Source organism: Cervus canadensis, chromosome 24 (assembly GCF_019320065.1).
Source record: "Cervus canadensis isolate Bull #8, Minnesota chromosome 24, ASM1932006v1, whole genome shotgun sequence".
Classification (NCBI taxonomy): domain Eukaryota; kingdom Metazoa; phylum Chordata; class Mammalia; order Artiodactyla; family Cervidae; genus Cervus; species Cervus canadensis.
The window spans coordinates 30,856,234-30,872,825 of NC_057409.1; positions in this window are offsets into that span (position 1 = coordinate 30,856,234).

A 16,592-nucleotide genomic window follows, 5' to 3' on the forward strand; every position below is an offset into this window, starting at 1 on the left:
AATATTAAAGATACAATAAAGCAAAGATAAATACAAAAAATCAAATACAATATTAAAGCTCCAATATTCATCATTAACCATTTCTTTACATTTTAATTTTCCATTAAAGTTGTTCTCTGACTCATATTTGAAAATTTCAAATTTACCAAATGTTTGTGATTTTTTGAGCTTTCTTTTGATGGCATTGCAGTCAGAGAATGTAGTCCATGTGATACCAGTTCTTTGATATTTCTTGAGATTTGCTTTGTTGCCTAGTCTAATTTTTAATTCTGCACTATTTGTTCTTGAAAATAATGTTTATAATCTAAGTGTTGGGATAAGGTTCTATATATTTCCATTTGCTCAATCATATCCATTGTTTTGTTCAAATCATCTCTATACTCATGAATTTTTTTTTTTTTTTATCTTTCAATCTGGATAAAGAGATCAAAATCTTTCTGAGAGAGAGAGGCATTAAAATATTTTAGCATGGCCCTGTATTCATCAACTTCTCTTGGTATTTTAATTTTTGTTTTTTATTTTTGGAGCTAGGATGTTGGACAAAACACGCACAGGGTTATGACATTTCCCTAGAGATTTATATTTTTTATTGTTAAGTAAAGTAAACTAAAGTCGCTCAGTTGTGTCTGACTCTTTGTGACCACACAGACTGTAGCCTACCAGGCTCCTCTGTCCATGGGATTTCCCAGGCAAGAGTATTGCAGTGGGTTGCCATTTGCTTCTCTAGGGGATCTTCCCGAACCAGGGATTGAACCTAGGTCTCCAGCATTGCAGACAGGTGCTTTACCATCTGAGCCAGCAGGGAAGCCCATTATTAAGTAAGGCCTTCTTTTTATTTTCTTTTTCTTATTATTATTTGTTGCTATTATTTTATTATATTTGTTATTATCTTTGTTATTAGGTAATCAGCTTCCTTGGTGGCTCAGACAGTAAAGAATCCACCTGCAGCGTGGAAGATCTGGGTTCGATCCTTGGGTTGGGAAGATTCCCCTGGAGGAGGGCATGTCCAGTATTCTTGCCTGGAGAATCCTCATGGGCAGAGGAGCCTGATGGTCTAGTGTCCATGGGGTTGCAAAGTGTTGGACACGACTGGGCGACTAAGAACAGCACAGCACAATGGCCTTCTCTAGCTCTCAAAATACTGTTGTCTGTGTACTGTGTGTATCAATAGATTAGTTTTCTCTTGCTTAGAATTTGCCTGGCATGTATTGTTCCAATCCTTTATTTTCTGCCTTTCATGTCCTTATGAATCTTCTGGAAGAAGCATTCACCTTGATTATTATTTTGACTACTAAATCCAATCATAAGAGCTCTATCTCTTAATAGTTAACTTTATTACATTTTTAATGATTATTAACATAATGTGTTTTATAATCTCTTCATTTTTTCTGAAAATTATTTTTAATCTACAGATATGACTCCAACACACTTGATTTAAAAATGAGTTCTATGTTTTAATTTCCTTTCCTCTCTTTCTTTTGATTGGATTTATCCAATTTTCTTTATTTCTACTTTTCTCTTACACTAATTTAGGAGTTTTACATTCTTCTGCATTTCACTTCTATTCTTTTTTTCTGTTTTAGTAGTTATCAGTATATTTTTCACATACATACTTGAATTACATAGTCTAAAACTAACCCTTCTGACCAATAAAAAGATCCTAGTAAATTTTGACTGTAACTAGTCATATTGTTCACATCTGATGTTTTAGATCTACCTTATTTTTAAACTCTCCAAATGAAAAATTTTAAATTTTTTTACATTCAGTGTTTATTTAAATTTACACACTTTTTTTTTTTTTTACCAACTTTGCTTAACAGTTCTTATTCCCATTCACTCCTTGATTTAATTTTCCCTTATTATACAGTATTTCTCATTCTTTGTTGGTCTTAATATTTAATTTTGGCTTCTTTCTTGAATGACAGTTTAACTTGGCACAGTATTCTAGGCTGAAGCCAATTTTCTCCTACCTATTTGAAGATGTGATTTCATTTTCTTCTGGCTTCTGTTGTTGCTGGTAAGAAGTCTGCTGTCAGTCCTATTTCTTTTCTTTTTATTTTTAGTAAATATTCATTTCCCCCCTTGATTTTAAGATTTTCTCTTTTTGTGCTACATTTCATCCAAATGGAGACTAACTTATATTTATCCCCTTCTGGGGGCAAATCTTGTGTATCTTCTGTGTGAGTTTTTGTGTTATTTTTCAATTCCAAATATTATCTCTGAATCTTTATCTATGAACCTTTCTAAAAATTTTATTAAGTAGATTTTGGACTTTGCAGTCTAACTTCCATCTTATTTTCTGGCTTTTTAACTTTTGCTTTTTAAAAATGTCTCTGCATGCTACATTCAAAGTAATGTGTCCTCGGATTTTTTTCCCCAGTTGTCTAATTATCCCTTCACCAGGGTCCAGTCTATTGTTTAACCAATCCACTGAATTTTTAGATTTTTATCTTTTGTTTTCAGATTTCTATTTGATTTTTTAAATTTGCATGTTCTTTCATCATAGTATCTTGTTCTTTCATCATGGATTTTAGTCCTTCCTATTTTATTTCATTCCTTTAGCCATTTAAACTGCAGAGAGCATAAAGTTATTTAGAAGTAATATTTGCTTTCTTGTGGGACTTTTCTGAGGGACCTTTGGACCCTCAATCATGTTAGATCCTTATTTCATATATTACATAGTTTACAAATTATAACCTTATCTTTGCAGTTTCCCAGGTGGCTCTGTGATATAGAATCTCCTGCCAATGAAGGAAATGTGGGTTTGATCCCTGGGTCAGGAAGATCCCCTAGGGAAAGAAATGGCAATGCACTCCAGTAATTTTGCCTGGGAAATCCCATGGACAGAGGAGCCTGGCGGGCTATAGTCCAAGAGGTCACAGGCGGGCATGACTGAGTGACTCAGCAACAACAGCAAACCTTATCTTTAGCAGCTTTATTTTCCTTCTGTGGGAAAATAAACTCTGTGGGAGTTCCTTATGGTATTCCCAGTGGATTTACTGCTAGAGAAGTTTTGCATTTGTTTCTTCAAGGAACTCTGCAACTGGCCCAGAAGCAATGCCTATATCAGTCTCAAACTGGGGAATCCCATATCCCAAGGAAAGTGTAGAGTCAGACTCCATACCTAGGTGTGGCATGGGCGTGAGGATTCAAGGGTGCAGGAATTTGTTCTTTGCTGACCCAGATCCTAGGGCAGAGGCAAGCCTCACTGCTGCTTGCCTGGGTTGAGACATGTACTTTGTCTGGTTCCTTTACACTGAGACTGTAGCACTTTAGGGTTCCAGCTTCATGAAAAGGTCTCAGTTGCAGCTGCCCTCCTTGTTCAGCCCCAGGGCCTCATATCCTGTCCTTGTGTGGAGGCAGCAGGACTTATCTCTCAGTCTGATGTCAGTTCCTCTGTACCTCCCTTCCCAGGGCCACTGCAGTATTGTTTTGGACTTTCTCAGCCTTTCTGACCCCTCTTCATTTCTGTGCTCTTGGAAGTCCTCTTTATTTTTTATGAGCTCAACAGGGCCTTCAAAGAAATTGTCATCTTTAAAAACTTTTTATCTAGCCTTTCTACGTACTTGGGGTTGAAGTCTTTCTACTTCACCTAAGTTGCCCATATTGACAGGACTAATTTATTTTCTACAGAAAAACACAACATATCGTATGTACGATAGGTTCCTAATGAAAAACTGTATTCATATAGAGGGTTGAGGTATATTTACACAGTGCTTGAAACTACTAGTAACTTAAGTGAAAAAGTAAAGAACCTGTCTGCCAATGCAGGAGACACAAGAGATACAAGTTCAATTCCTGGGTTGGGAAGATCCCCTGGAGTAGGAAATGGCAGCCCACTTCAGTATTCTTGTCTGGAAAATCCCATGGACAGGGGAGCCTGGTGGGCTACAGTCCATAGGGTTACAGAGTCAAACACAACTGAAGCGGCTTAGCATAGTACAGCATATTGCAATGTTTGGCACCAAAGACCAAAAGCCTTTTTTTATTAATGCTTTCTCTTTTAAAACTTTTAAAAACTTGTATTCTTTGGTTATATTTAAACTATCTGATTAGTATAATGGGGTATCACCTTAATATAAGAAAAAAAAACAGTTGAAATAAATTTGTTTGTTTGTTCATGTTTTGTGAAAGGAAAGAAAGTGAAAGTCACTCAGTCACATCCAACTCTTTGTGACCCCATGGACTACACAGTCCATGGAATTCTCCAGGCCAGAATACTGCAGTGGGTAGCCTTTCCCTTCTCCAGGGGATCTTCCCAACACAGGGATCAAACTCAGGTCTCCTGCATTGCAGGCTGATTCTTTACCAGCTGAGCCACTCATGTTTTGCAGCCAGACACTATTCATGCAATGTGTAGAGAGGTAAGTAAGTTGCTTCGTGCATAAAATGCATCACATAAGAACCAACAACTGTGTTTTTAGAAGATTCCTCAGTGAAACAGATTCTAAAAGTTGCAAGTGATGTCTTCAGAAAAAAGAAGGTCACAGAAGAGTGAGTGACAAAGACAAAACTCAGTGGAAGCTCCGTATTAAATTGGTACAGTAAGTCAGGACCAATCACAGAGTATCCTTGGGGATTAGCGTGGATAGTTCTTGTCTTCAGGCCACCAACATCCATTTTCACTGCATCAATTTCCATTGTGGAAACCAACCTCTCTGAGTCTGTGAACCTCTTTGGACCTGCAATTTAAGGTACCTGGCTTCCTCTGGGCAATTGTCCTGAATTGGTCTAATCACGTCTTTTATCTTGAAATTTTTAAGCTTGAGGTAAGTGAATAAGGTCAGAAAAATAATCAGCAGTGGCATTTTTCATCAGTGCCTACTACCTGGATTCTAGGACATGCCCTCTGTTTTTTTGAGATCTGTTCCCAACTTTCTCTTTTATCCAGTGAGTTGCACATTGATCTTATGAGAACTTCATTTTCAGCTTAAGCTAGCCAGAACCACTCTCTGTTGCTGGCCACCAAACAATCTCTGGGATGCTTTACTCTATACATAAAATATATTTCAGTATGAAATTAAACTCAGCATGACAAATTAAACTCCATTTAAAAACTCATAATTTAAGTGAAACCAATGGTGAAATGCTGGGAAAGATTGAAGGTGGGAGGAGAAGGGGATGACAGAGGATCAGATGGTTGGATGGTGTCACCGACTCAGTGGGCATGAGTATGAGTAAGCTCTGGGAGTTGGTGATGGACAGGGAGGCCTGGTGTGCTGCAGTCCATGGGGTCGCAGAGAGTCAGACACAACTGAGTGAATGAACTGAACTAAATGGTGAAATGAATGTAAAACAATTGCCTCTTTATACATTACTTTTGGAAATCAGTTATTTTTGCATTTTGAGTTTTCTTCAAGTAAGTTCACCTGCACTGTGCTTTTAACAAATGTAGTTGATTGTATCTTGGCAGGCATAAGTTGAATTTGAATCTAAATCTGTAAAGTAAGTTATGATGCATGTATGAGGATCCACTGTATTTATAAAGCAGAGATGCTCTTATTATTAAGCTTATTCAAACAATGCTCAATGGATGCTGTGTACAGGGCGGCCAAGAATCTCTTGTGGTCACATATTTGCAGAATAGAAGAGTGGATTTGGTTCAAGTTCCTCTTTTTTGAGTTTTTATAATTAAGAAAGGGTTCTCAGTGTTTTATCATTTTGAAATTGCCATGTGTAATAGGAACTAGTGAATCACTTTGTCATTATGAAAACCAAAGTAAAATTAGAATGTTGTTTTGCAAAAGCACATTGGCAGTTGTTCTGTTCAGAGTTGTGTAAGTTGTCCTATGTGTGGCTGTTCCATGAACTTTTAAATATACATACACCCAGATTTCAGACCCCTGTGGCTTGGATCAGAATGTTCTTCCTGTCTGAAGTGCTCCCTTCACTGTTTCTTTGCCTATTGAAGTCCTACTCATCTTCCAGGGCCAACCCAAACATTACCTTCCTTGGAACCTTTCTTAATTTTGCCCAGCAGAGTTAGTCACTCTGTCGTTTGGACTTGGTAATCCTTTTTGATTCAGTTGGAGAACCTACCTCTTCAACTAATAGACTGTGGGCAACATGGGAATTGGGGAGGCACTGACCCAAAGCTCTCTGAGGATTAACTGCTCAATATCTGTAACCAAATTAGTTTAACTCCTTAGGAACAGAGTCTTCTGCTTCTTCTTTTATACAAATAATCAATAATCCCTTCAATGTATTTTTCAGAATATTGAATATATGGTACACTGTCAAGGGACCACCATCATATGCAGAAGGATTTTAAAAGTGCACATTGTGGAAACTAACCTTGCCCTTTCACTTTGCTCTTTCTTTGTTTTCATTTAAATGGTACCCAGTGCTTCACACATTTCGTACTCTAATTTAGGGGAGATCTAGCAGTCTTCTTCAGGGTCTGTTGTAACTTGGAATTAACCATGCCCATATTCATCCTTTGGTGATGGAATTTGAATAGCGGCCTTCATAGGTCACTATGGTTCACATGGGATAGTTTGGGAGCTCCACGTGGCCTGAATGTCTTTCAGCACTACACTGGCCATTCCCTGATTTGGACCTTTTGTTTCATGCACATGCTGTCTTTCCGTGACCACAGTGCTCTTTCTATTTCTGCTTTCCGTGAAAATATATTACCCCTCATTCTTTGCCTGGCTGATTCCTATTCATCCTTTAAGATTCTACTGCAACTCTATTATTGGTTTTCAAACAAAATTTTCTGAGTGTCTATTGTTTGCCAATGATACAAGACAGATAAGAATGTAAAATTCTAGTAAGGCACACACAGCTGCTGCTAAGTCACTTCAGTCGGGTCCGACTCTGTGCGACCCCATAGACGGCAGCCCATCAGGCTCCTTCATCTCTGGGATTTTCCAGGCAAGAGTACTGGAGTGGGTTGCCATTTCCTTCTCCAAGGCACACATAGAAATAAGTACAAATAAGTGAAAAATAACTGTGACAACTACTTTGAAAGAGGGCTTCCCTGGTGGCTCAGATGGTAAAGAATCTGCATGCAATGCAGGAGACCCAGGTTCAGTCCCTGGGTTGGAAAGATCTCCTGGAGGAGGATATGGCAATCGCTCCAGTATTCTTGCCTAGAGAATTCCATGAACAGAGGAGCCTGGTGGGCTACAGTCCATGGGGTCACAAAGAGTCGGACACAACTGAGCAGCTACACTTTGAAAGAAATGTAGAGTATGCTGCTGCTGCTGCTAAGTCGCTTCAGTCGTGTCCGACTCCATGCGACCCCATAGACAGCAGCCCACCAGGCTCCCCCGTCCCTGGGATTCTCCAGGCAAGAACACTGGAGTGGGTTGCCATTTCCTTCTCCAATGCGTGAAAGTGAAAAGTTAAAATGAAGTCGCTCAGTCATGTCCGACTCTGTGCGACCCCATGGACTGCAGCCTACCAGGCTCCTCCATCCATGGGATTTTCCAGGCAAGAGTACTGGAGTGGGGTGCCATTGCCTTTTCCCAAAGTAGAGTATACTAGAAGGTAATTAGGATCAGGGCTGCTTTATGTTGGTATATGAGGAGGCCTTTCAGAGGAGGTGATATTTAAGTTGAATCCCCAAAGGGAAGCCTTCAGTGGCCCCTCCCAACTAGATTCAACCCCCCTTCTCAGTGTTGCTATTACATCTTATGCATATCTTTAGCACTTATCACATTATTAAGCTATGTTTATGTATTGCCATGGTGCACTGGAAAATGTTTAACAAAAAGCCCAGATTTATAGTATTTGCCAGTTTCCATAATATAAGAACTCTCATCATGGCTGATTTCAAGCTACTAAAGTTGACATCACTGAAGTTGGATTAGGAAGGCACTCAAAGAATTAGCAAGAGAAGGCAATGGCACCCCCTCTAGTACTGTTGCCTGGAAAATCCCATGGATGGAGGAGCCTGGTGAGCTGCAGTCCATGGGGTTGCTATGAGTCAGACACGACTGAGCGACTTCACTTTCACTTTTCACTTTCATGCATTGGAGAAGGAAATGGCAACCCACTCCAGTGTTCTTGCCTGGAGAATCCCGGGGATGGGGGAGCCTGGTGGGCTGCCATCTATGGGGTTGCACAGACTTGGACACGACTGAAGTGACTTAGCAGCAGCAGCAGCAGCAAAGAATTAGCTCTTGGGAGCCATATGAGCTGGTCTGAGCTGGCTGTAGCATAACACAGTGGCTGTCTCTCCCACCAGGCTGGTTACTATTTAGGGTAGTAATAAATTGATATTGAATCAATGAATCCACCCATATACCTATACTTATGACAGACTTCATTTTCTTGGGCCCCCAAATCACTGCTGATGGTGACTGCAGCCATGAAATTCAAAGATTCTTGCTCCTTGGAAAAAAAGCTATGACAAGCCTAGACAGCATATTAAAAAGCAGAGACATGACTTTGCTAACGAAGATTTGTCTAGTCAAAGCTATGGTTTTTCCAGTATTCATGTATGGATGTGAAAGTTGGACCATAAAGAAGGTTGAGTGCCAAAGAATCGATACGTTTGAACTGTGGTGTTGGAGAAGATTCTTGAGAGTCCCTGGGACAGCAAGGAGATCAAACCAATCGATCCTAAAGGAAATCAACATGACTATTTATTGAAAGGACTGATGCTGAAATTCCAATACTTTGGCCACCTGATGTGAAGAGTTGACACATTAGAAAAGACACTAATGTTGGGAAAGAGTGAAGGCAGGAGAAGGGGACAACAGAGGATAAGATGGTTGGATGGCATCACTGACTCAATGGACATGAGTTTGAGCAAGCTCCAGGAGTTGGTGAAGGACATGGAAGCCTGACATGCTGCAGTCCATGGGGTCACAAAGAATCAGACATGGCTGAGCAACTGAACAACAAGAAGCTATACTTACTTAACCCAAATCCATTGATTTTGGTGTTATTATCAACTATGGATACCAAAGGTGACATAAATGAGCATAAGAATTATGTTAGCAAGGTGTATGTGCTTATTGAAATTTAGTTTTGAAATAATTTATAAAGTCACCAGCATTCTATACAATACTGATTCTTATTACAAATCAAAAGTTTTGAGTGAATTAGGAAAGAAAAAAAGAAAGCTATATATTCAAACATACCACAAATATCAATATTACAGCCAGTACTATGTTGGAAAACAAAAATCCAGACAGGCTATGCATGCTATTAAGACAAAGAAGAAATAGAAGGCTATATTTCAGACATGGTGATGAGCAAAAAGACTGGCTATAACCTAGTGATTATTGTCTCCCACCTTTTAATGGGAGACATGACTTTATTCTCTGGGCAAACCTTAAATAAATTTGCTTTATGTAGAACCTAGAACAGAGCCTTATGCATGAAACAATGAAAACATCTGTCTTTTATGTTTTTATTTTATGTTAGAATATAGTAGATACCTTGAGAGATGTGGTTTCCATCCCTGGGTCAAGAAGATCCCCTGGAGGAGGAAAATAGCAACCCACTCCAATATTCTTGCCTGGAAAATTCCATGGATAGAGGAGTCTGGTGGGCTACAGTCCGTTGGGTTGCAAAGAGTCAGACATAGCTGAGTGACTGAACACACAGTTTCAGGCGTAAAGCAAAGTGATTCAGTTATACATATTCATGTATCTATTCTTTTTCAAATTCTTTTCCCATTTAGTTTATTACAGAATATTGAACAGAGTTCCCTGTGCTAGACAGTAAGCCCTTGTTGGTTACCTATTTTAAATATAGCAGTGTGTACACGTTAATCCCAAACTGCCAATCTATCCTCCCCCCCTACCCTTCCCCGCAGTAACCATAAGTTTGTTTTACGTCTGTGAGTCTGTGAGAAAAACATAGGCAGGACACTCTTTGACATACATTGCAGCAATATATTTTTGATCTGTCTCCTAGAGTAATGGGAATAAAAACAGAAATAAACAAATGGGATCTGATTAATTCAAAAGTTTTTGCACAGCAAAGGAAAGCATAAACAAATGAAAAGACAGCCACAAAATGGGAGAAAATTCTAGTGAGTTTTTATTATTCTTTGTCTCAGTGGTTATTTCCGTAGACTTTGACACTGAAAAGATGATAGAAAAACAAAAAATGTGTCTAAGTATGATTCATCCTTTTTAAAACCAGAGGGACTTCAAAATGATTTCCCAGACTAATATAAACACATCAGAATGTTCTCTGAGTATTTGATAGGTGCTGAATTACCCTCTCTGCCCATCCACAGTTTAAATGGCTTTCATCATGCACCCATTGTTAACTGAAGTTTTATACGTAATGGTGGTAGAAGATTAAAAGTGGCTTCAGTCTTTTCACTCTTTCTACTGTAGAGAAGAGGACTTCAATTCCTCTCTACTTGAATTTGGGCCAGTCTTAGGGACTTGCTTGACTGAATAAAGTAGAAGCAACATTGGGGTTATTGAACTTTAACCCACCTTTTTCACTCTCCTCTTTCACCTTCATCAAGAGGCTCTTCAGTTCCTCTTTGCTTTCTGCCATAAGGGTGGTGTCATCTGCGTATCAGTTTAGTTCAGCCGCTCAGTTGTGTCCAACTCTTTGCAACCCCATGAACCGAAGCACACCAGGCCTCCATGTCCATCACCAACTCTTGGAGTCTATCCAAAGCCATGTACATCAGGTCGATGACACCATCCAACCATCTCATCCTCCATCATCACCTTCTCCTCCTGCCCTCAATCTTTCCCAGCATCAGGATCTTTTCAAATGAGTCAGCTCTTCGCATCAGGTGGCCAAAGTATCGGAGTTTCAGCCCCAACATCAGTCCTTCCAATGAACACCCAGGACTGATCTCCTTTAGGATGGACTGGTTGGATCTCCTTGCAGTCCAAGGGACTCTCAAGAGTCTTCTCCAACACCACAGTTCAAAAGCATCAGTTCTTCAGTACTCAGCTTTATTTATAGTCCATCTCTCACATCCATACACGACCACTGGAAAAACCATAGCCTTGACTAGACAGACCTTTGTTGGCAAAGTAATGTCTCTGCCTTTTAATATGCTATCTAGGTTGGTCATAACTTTCCTTCCAAGGAGTAAGCATCTTTTAATTTCATTGCTGCAATCACCATCTGCAGTGATTTTTGAGCCCAGAAAAATAAAGTCAGCCACTGTTTCTACTGTTTGCCCATCTATCTGCCATGAAGTGATGGGACCAGATGCCATGATCTTAGTTTTCTGAATGTTGAGCTTTAAGCCAACTGCCTCACTCTCCTCTTTCACTTTCATCAAGAGGCTCTTTAGTTCTTCTTCACTTTCTGCCATAAGGGTGGTGTCATTTGCATAACTGAGGTTATTGATATTTCTCCGGGCAATCTTTATTCCAGCTTATGCTTCTTCCAGCCCAGCGTTTCTCATGATGTACTCTGCATAGAAGTTAAATAAGCAAGGTGACCATATACAGCCTTGACGTACTCCTTTTCCTATTTGGAACCAGTCTATTGTTCCATGTCCAGTTCTAACTGTTGCTTCCTCACCTGCATACAGGTTTCTCAAGAGACAGGTCAGGTGGTCTGGTATTCCCATCTCTTTCAGAATTTTCCACAGTTTATTGTGATCCACACAGTCAAAGTCTTTGGCATTGTCAATAAAGCAGAAATAGATGTCTTTCTGGAAATCTCTTGCTTTTTGATGATCCAGCAGATGTTGGCAATTTGATCTCTGGTTCCTCTGCCTTTTCTAAAACCAGCTTGAAAATTTGGAAGTTCACGGTTCATGTATTGCTGAAGCCTGGCTTGGAGAATTTTGAGCATTACTTTGTTAGGGTGTGAGATGAGTGCAATTGTGTGGTAGTTTGAGCATTCTTTGGCATTTTCTTTCTTTGGGATTGAAATGAAAACTGACCTTTTCCAGTCTTGTGGCCACTGCTGAGTTTTCCAAATTTGCTGGCATATTGTGTGCAGCACTTTCACAGCATCATCTTTCAGGATTTGAAATAGCTCAACTGGAATTCCATCACCTCCACTAGCTTTGTTTGTAGTCATGCTTCCTAAGGCCCACTTGACTTCACATTCCAGGAGGCATATCAGAGGTTATTGATATTTCTCCCGGCAATCTTGATTCCAGCTTGTGCTTTATCCAGCCCAGTATTTCGTATAATATACCCTGCATCTAAATTAAATAAGCAGGGTTACAATATACATACAGCCTTGATGTACTCCTTTCCCAATTTGGAACCATTGGGAAGTTGCTTTGTTGTTCCATGTCCAGCTTAACTGTTGCTTCTTGACCTTCATACAGATTTCTCAGGAGGCAGGTCAGGAGGTCTGGCATTCCCATCTCTTGAAGAATTTTCCATGGTTTTTGGTGATCCACACAGTCAAAGGCTTTGGCATAGTCAATAAAGCAGAATCAGGGAGAAGGCAATGGCAACCCACTCTAGTACTCTTGCCTGGAAAATCCCATGGATGGAGGAGAGCCTGGCAGGTTGCCGTCCATGGGGTCACTAAGAGTCGGACATGACTGAGTGTCTTCACTTTCAGTTTTCACTTTCACACATTGGAGAAGGAAATGGCAACCCACTCCAGTGTTCTTGCCTGGAGAATCCCAGGGACGGGGGAGCCTGGTGGGCAGCGTCTATGGGGTTGCATGGATTTGGACATGACTGAAGTGACTTAGCAGCAGCAGCAGCAGCAGATGTTTTTCTGGAACTCTCTTGCTTTTCCTATGATCCAGCAATTTGATCTTTGGTTCATCTGCCTTTTCTAAATCCAGCTTGAACATCTGGAAGTTTGCGGTTCATGTACTGTTGCAGCCTTGCTTGGAGAATTTTGAGCATTACTTTGCTAGCACGTGAGATGAGTGCCATTGTATGGTAGTCGGAACATCCTTTTGCATTGCCTTTCTTTAGGACTGAAATGAAAAGTGACCTTTTCCAGTTCTGTGGCCACTGCTGAGTTTTTCACATTTGCTGGCATATTGTGTGCAGCACTTTAACAGTATCATCTTTTAGGATTTGAAATAGCTCAGCTGCAATTCCATCACATCCACTAGCTTTGTTTGTGGTGATTCTTCCTAAGACCTTATCTGTTACCTCTGTCAAAATCACTTGAAAACAAAAGAATCACCCAGATGGGCACTGCCCAACTCCCTGACCCACAGAATTATGATGTGTGAAAAAGTGTTTTGTTACACACGAATAGAAACTAGAGCAGAGACCTTCCTTCCTTCCCATGGTAGGCTGAAAGATGGCCCAAAAGATGTTTGTATCTTAATGTCATGAACCTGTAAATGTATTAACTAATGACTCAGAGGGTAAGAAGTCTGCTTGCAATGCAGGAGAACTGGGTTCGATCCCTGGGTCAGGAAGATACCCTGGAGAAGGAACTGGCTACCCATTCCAGTATTCTTGCCTGGGGAATTCCATGGCTAGAGGAACTTTGTGGGGGCTAGTCTATGGGGTCACAAAGAGTCAGACACGACTAAGTGACTCACACTTTCACTTTTAATATGGTAAAAGTGATTTTGCAGATGTGATTCAATGAAAGATTTTGAAATGAGATTATCCTGGGTTATCAGATGTGTCTAATGTAACCACAGGATTCTTTAGAAGAAGAAGGGGCCCTGAGCCAAGAAATATGAGCAGTCTCTAGAAACTCAAAAAGGCAAGTAGGTAGATAATCCTCTGGGTCTCCAAAAGGAATACAGCCTTGCAGACAGACCCACTTTAGACTTCTGACCTCCAGGTCTATAAGATAATGCATTTGTGTTTTAAGCCACTAAATTTATAATTATTTCCTACCACCACAATAGGATACTGATACACATCCTTGCTTGCTTTCTTCTTTTTTACCTTAAAAAAACTTTTTTTTTCTGTAGATAGTATACTGTAGTGACTAAGTTCATAAACTCTGAAGACAAATGTCTGAGTTCAAATCCTAGTTTCCTCTGCTGTCTTCTACTCAACTTCTTTATGCCTCTGTTATATCTGGTGTAAATGAGAACAATTGTAGTATTCATCTTAAACAGTTGTAAGTTAATATATGCTATGTGCTTTGAACAATATCTGTACTAGACACATGTTAGCTATTATTATTAGTTTGTATCTTCATCTGTGCCAGATTTAATAATTAAAGAATAATTTATAATTAGAGATTAACACTCTCTCTTTTATTAGTTAGTAGCACTTCATGGAGACTACCATATGGCTTCATTCATAGTGTATTTTCTTTTGCAATTGTTTGCTTCAGCTTTTTCTGTATTAACATGTGTTGATTTTAGAAAAAATTTGAAAAGCTTTTCAAAATGTAAAGAGAAAGGAAGAAGTTTTGATAATCCTAGTACTCTTCTAGAATCCACTACTGGTGATATTTTGACGTGCAATTTGCTCTCAGTATCCATGGCTCACTGTACTATACAATTTTATATAAGGGACCTGAACATCTGAACTTTGGTATCAGTGGGGAGTTGGTAGGTGGGTGGCAGGGGAAGGGGGAAGATGTGGAACCAAACCCCCACAGACATCAAGGGATGGATGTATTTCTTTCTAGATTATTCTATATTTAAAGAAATGGCTGAGGGTAACATTATATATATAGCTTCACATTCTGTGTTTTTTTTTCACTTAAGTTTATATCATAAACTTTTCCCAAGAAACACCATAATATAGCAATAACTATTGCTGGATATTCAGCATGCAAAAGTTTTGTTATCTTAAGAAACAATGAAATGGATAGTTTTGTGCATAAATCTTTTTTTTTAAAAAAAAACTAGGTAAAATAGGCATAGCATAAATTTACCATTGTAACCATTTTAAAGCACGCAGTTCAGTGAGTATATTCACAATATTGTACAGCCATTGCTACTAGCTAGTTCTGGAATTGGGCACAGATCTTTGTCTGAATATAAGAGTGTTTCTTCACAATGGATTCATAGAGAGTAAAGCCTTACATTAAAGGAAAAATATTTTAAAGGACATCCAGATAGTTTGTAGTCATTAGCTTTCCAGTATACAAGAATATCAGTCTTATTGTATCCTCATTTGCACTGAGTATCATTCAAAACATCATTGCTAAAAAAAAAAAAAAATCTTTGCTAATTTGATGATTACAAAATAAGATTTCATTCTTATTTTATTTACATCTGTTTCATTAATATGAGACCAAACATTTTCTAATACATTAATTAATTATTAATATTTTATCTTGCAAAGTATCTGTATGTTTTTAAATCCATTTAGCTGTTAGGGTGTTTGCATTTTTATTTTGTGATGAAAGAATTCAGATTTAATTCAGTATAATTGAATACATTTCTGTTTGGTTTTCATGCTTCTTTGCTAGGTAACATGGAAGACAGAGAAGATTTCTCAATCTGAAAACAAACAAGCCACAGGCAATTTTGGTTGTGAGGGAAGCTAAGGTTGGAGAAAGGAGAAGTAAAGAGAAAGGGAGAACACAAGTTTTCACACTCAATTTTGCAGGAACCCAGGGAGTTCCGTGCAAGTGCTCTGGGGGCTTCCATGGGCCAGGAGGAGATGAAGCTACAATTTTGACCCTCTGTCCCCCTGTCCTGCTTCAACTAGAGGGTCCCACTCTTCTCTGCCTTATATCTTAGTTTCTCTGCAGGATTTCATTGGAGGAAAGAATCACTTGGCTAATAACTTTTTTAATATTTATTTTTATTTATTTGGTAGCATAGAATCTTAGCCACTAGACTACCAGTTGTTGTTGTTGTTGAGTTGCTAAGTTGTGTCTAACTCTTTGCAACCCCATGGACTGCAACACGCCAGGCCTCCCTGTCCTCCACTATCTCCCTGAGTTTGCTCAAGTTCATGTCCATTAAGTCAATGATGCTATCTGACTATCTCATCCTCTCATCTTAACCACCAGCTAAACCCTGGCTAATAAATATTTGAAAATAACAAATGTGCGCTAATGGTTTTTTTAAATATTTGTCTATATAAGGATCATCTGGGAAGCTTGCTAAAAATGCAGATTCCTAGAACCTTACCCAGAAGACTCTGTAGGCGGAGCCAGGGAATCCACATTTCATCTGCTGCCAGATTATCTCCTAGATACACACTTAGGGAAACACTGTTCTGTCCTGTTTTCCCATTGTGTGGAATTTACAAGATGATTCTAAATGGTATCCAGGATGATCTTGATTAAAATAGATATGGCATTAAATAGAATGGAATCACATAAGATGAGAACTTCTCCTTTGCATTCTTGTTCAAGCCTTCTGAATGGATCAAGGGAAAGTTTTACCTTGGTATTAGTGTGTCTTTAGCACCTTTCCAACATATACTAACTCCTCTTTTAATGAATAGGACTTAAGTTCAGTGCTTTTAGCAGGTAATAAAATCTAGTTAAATTATGATGATACGATTTTGATTTTATTAGGTTTATTTGTGTGGTTCCCTTCTAATTAGGAAAAATTATATCAAAATTTAAATGACAGTATGATTGTGGATGGGACTCCCCAGGTGGCTCAGCAGTAAAAAATCCACCTGCCAATGCAGGAGATGTGGGTCTGATACCTGGGTCAGGAAGTCCCCTGGAGGAGGAACTGGCAACCCACCAGTATTCTTGCCTGGAGAATCCCATGGACCGAGGAGCCTAGCAGGCTACAGTCCATGGGATCACATAAAGTCAGACAGGAC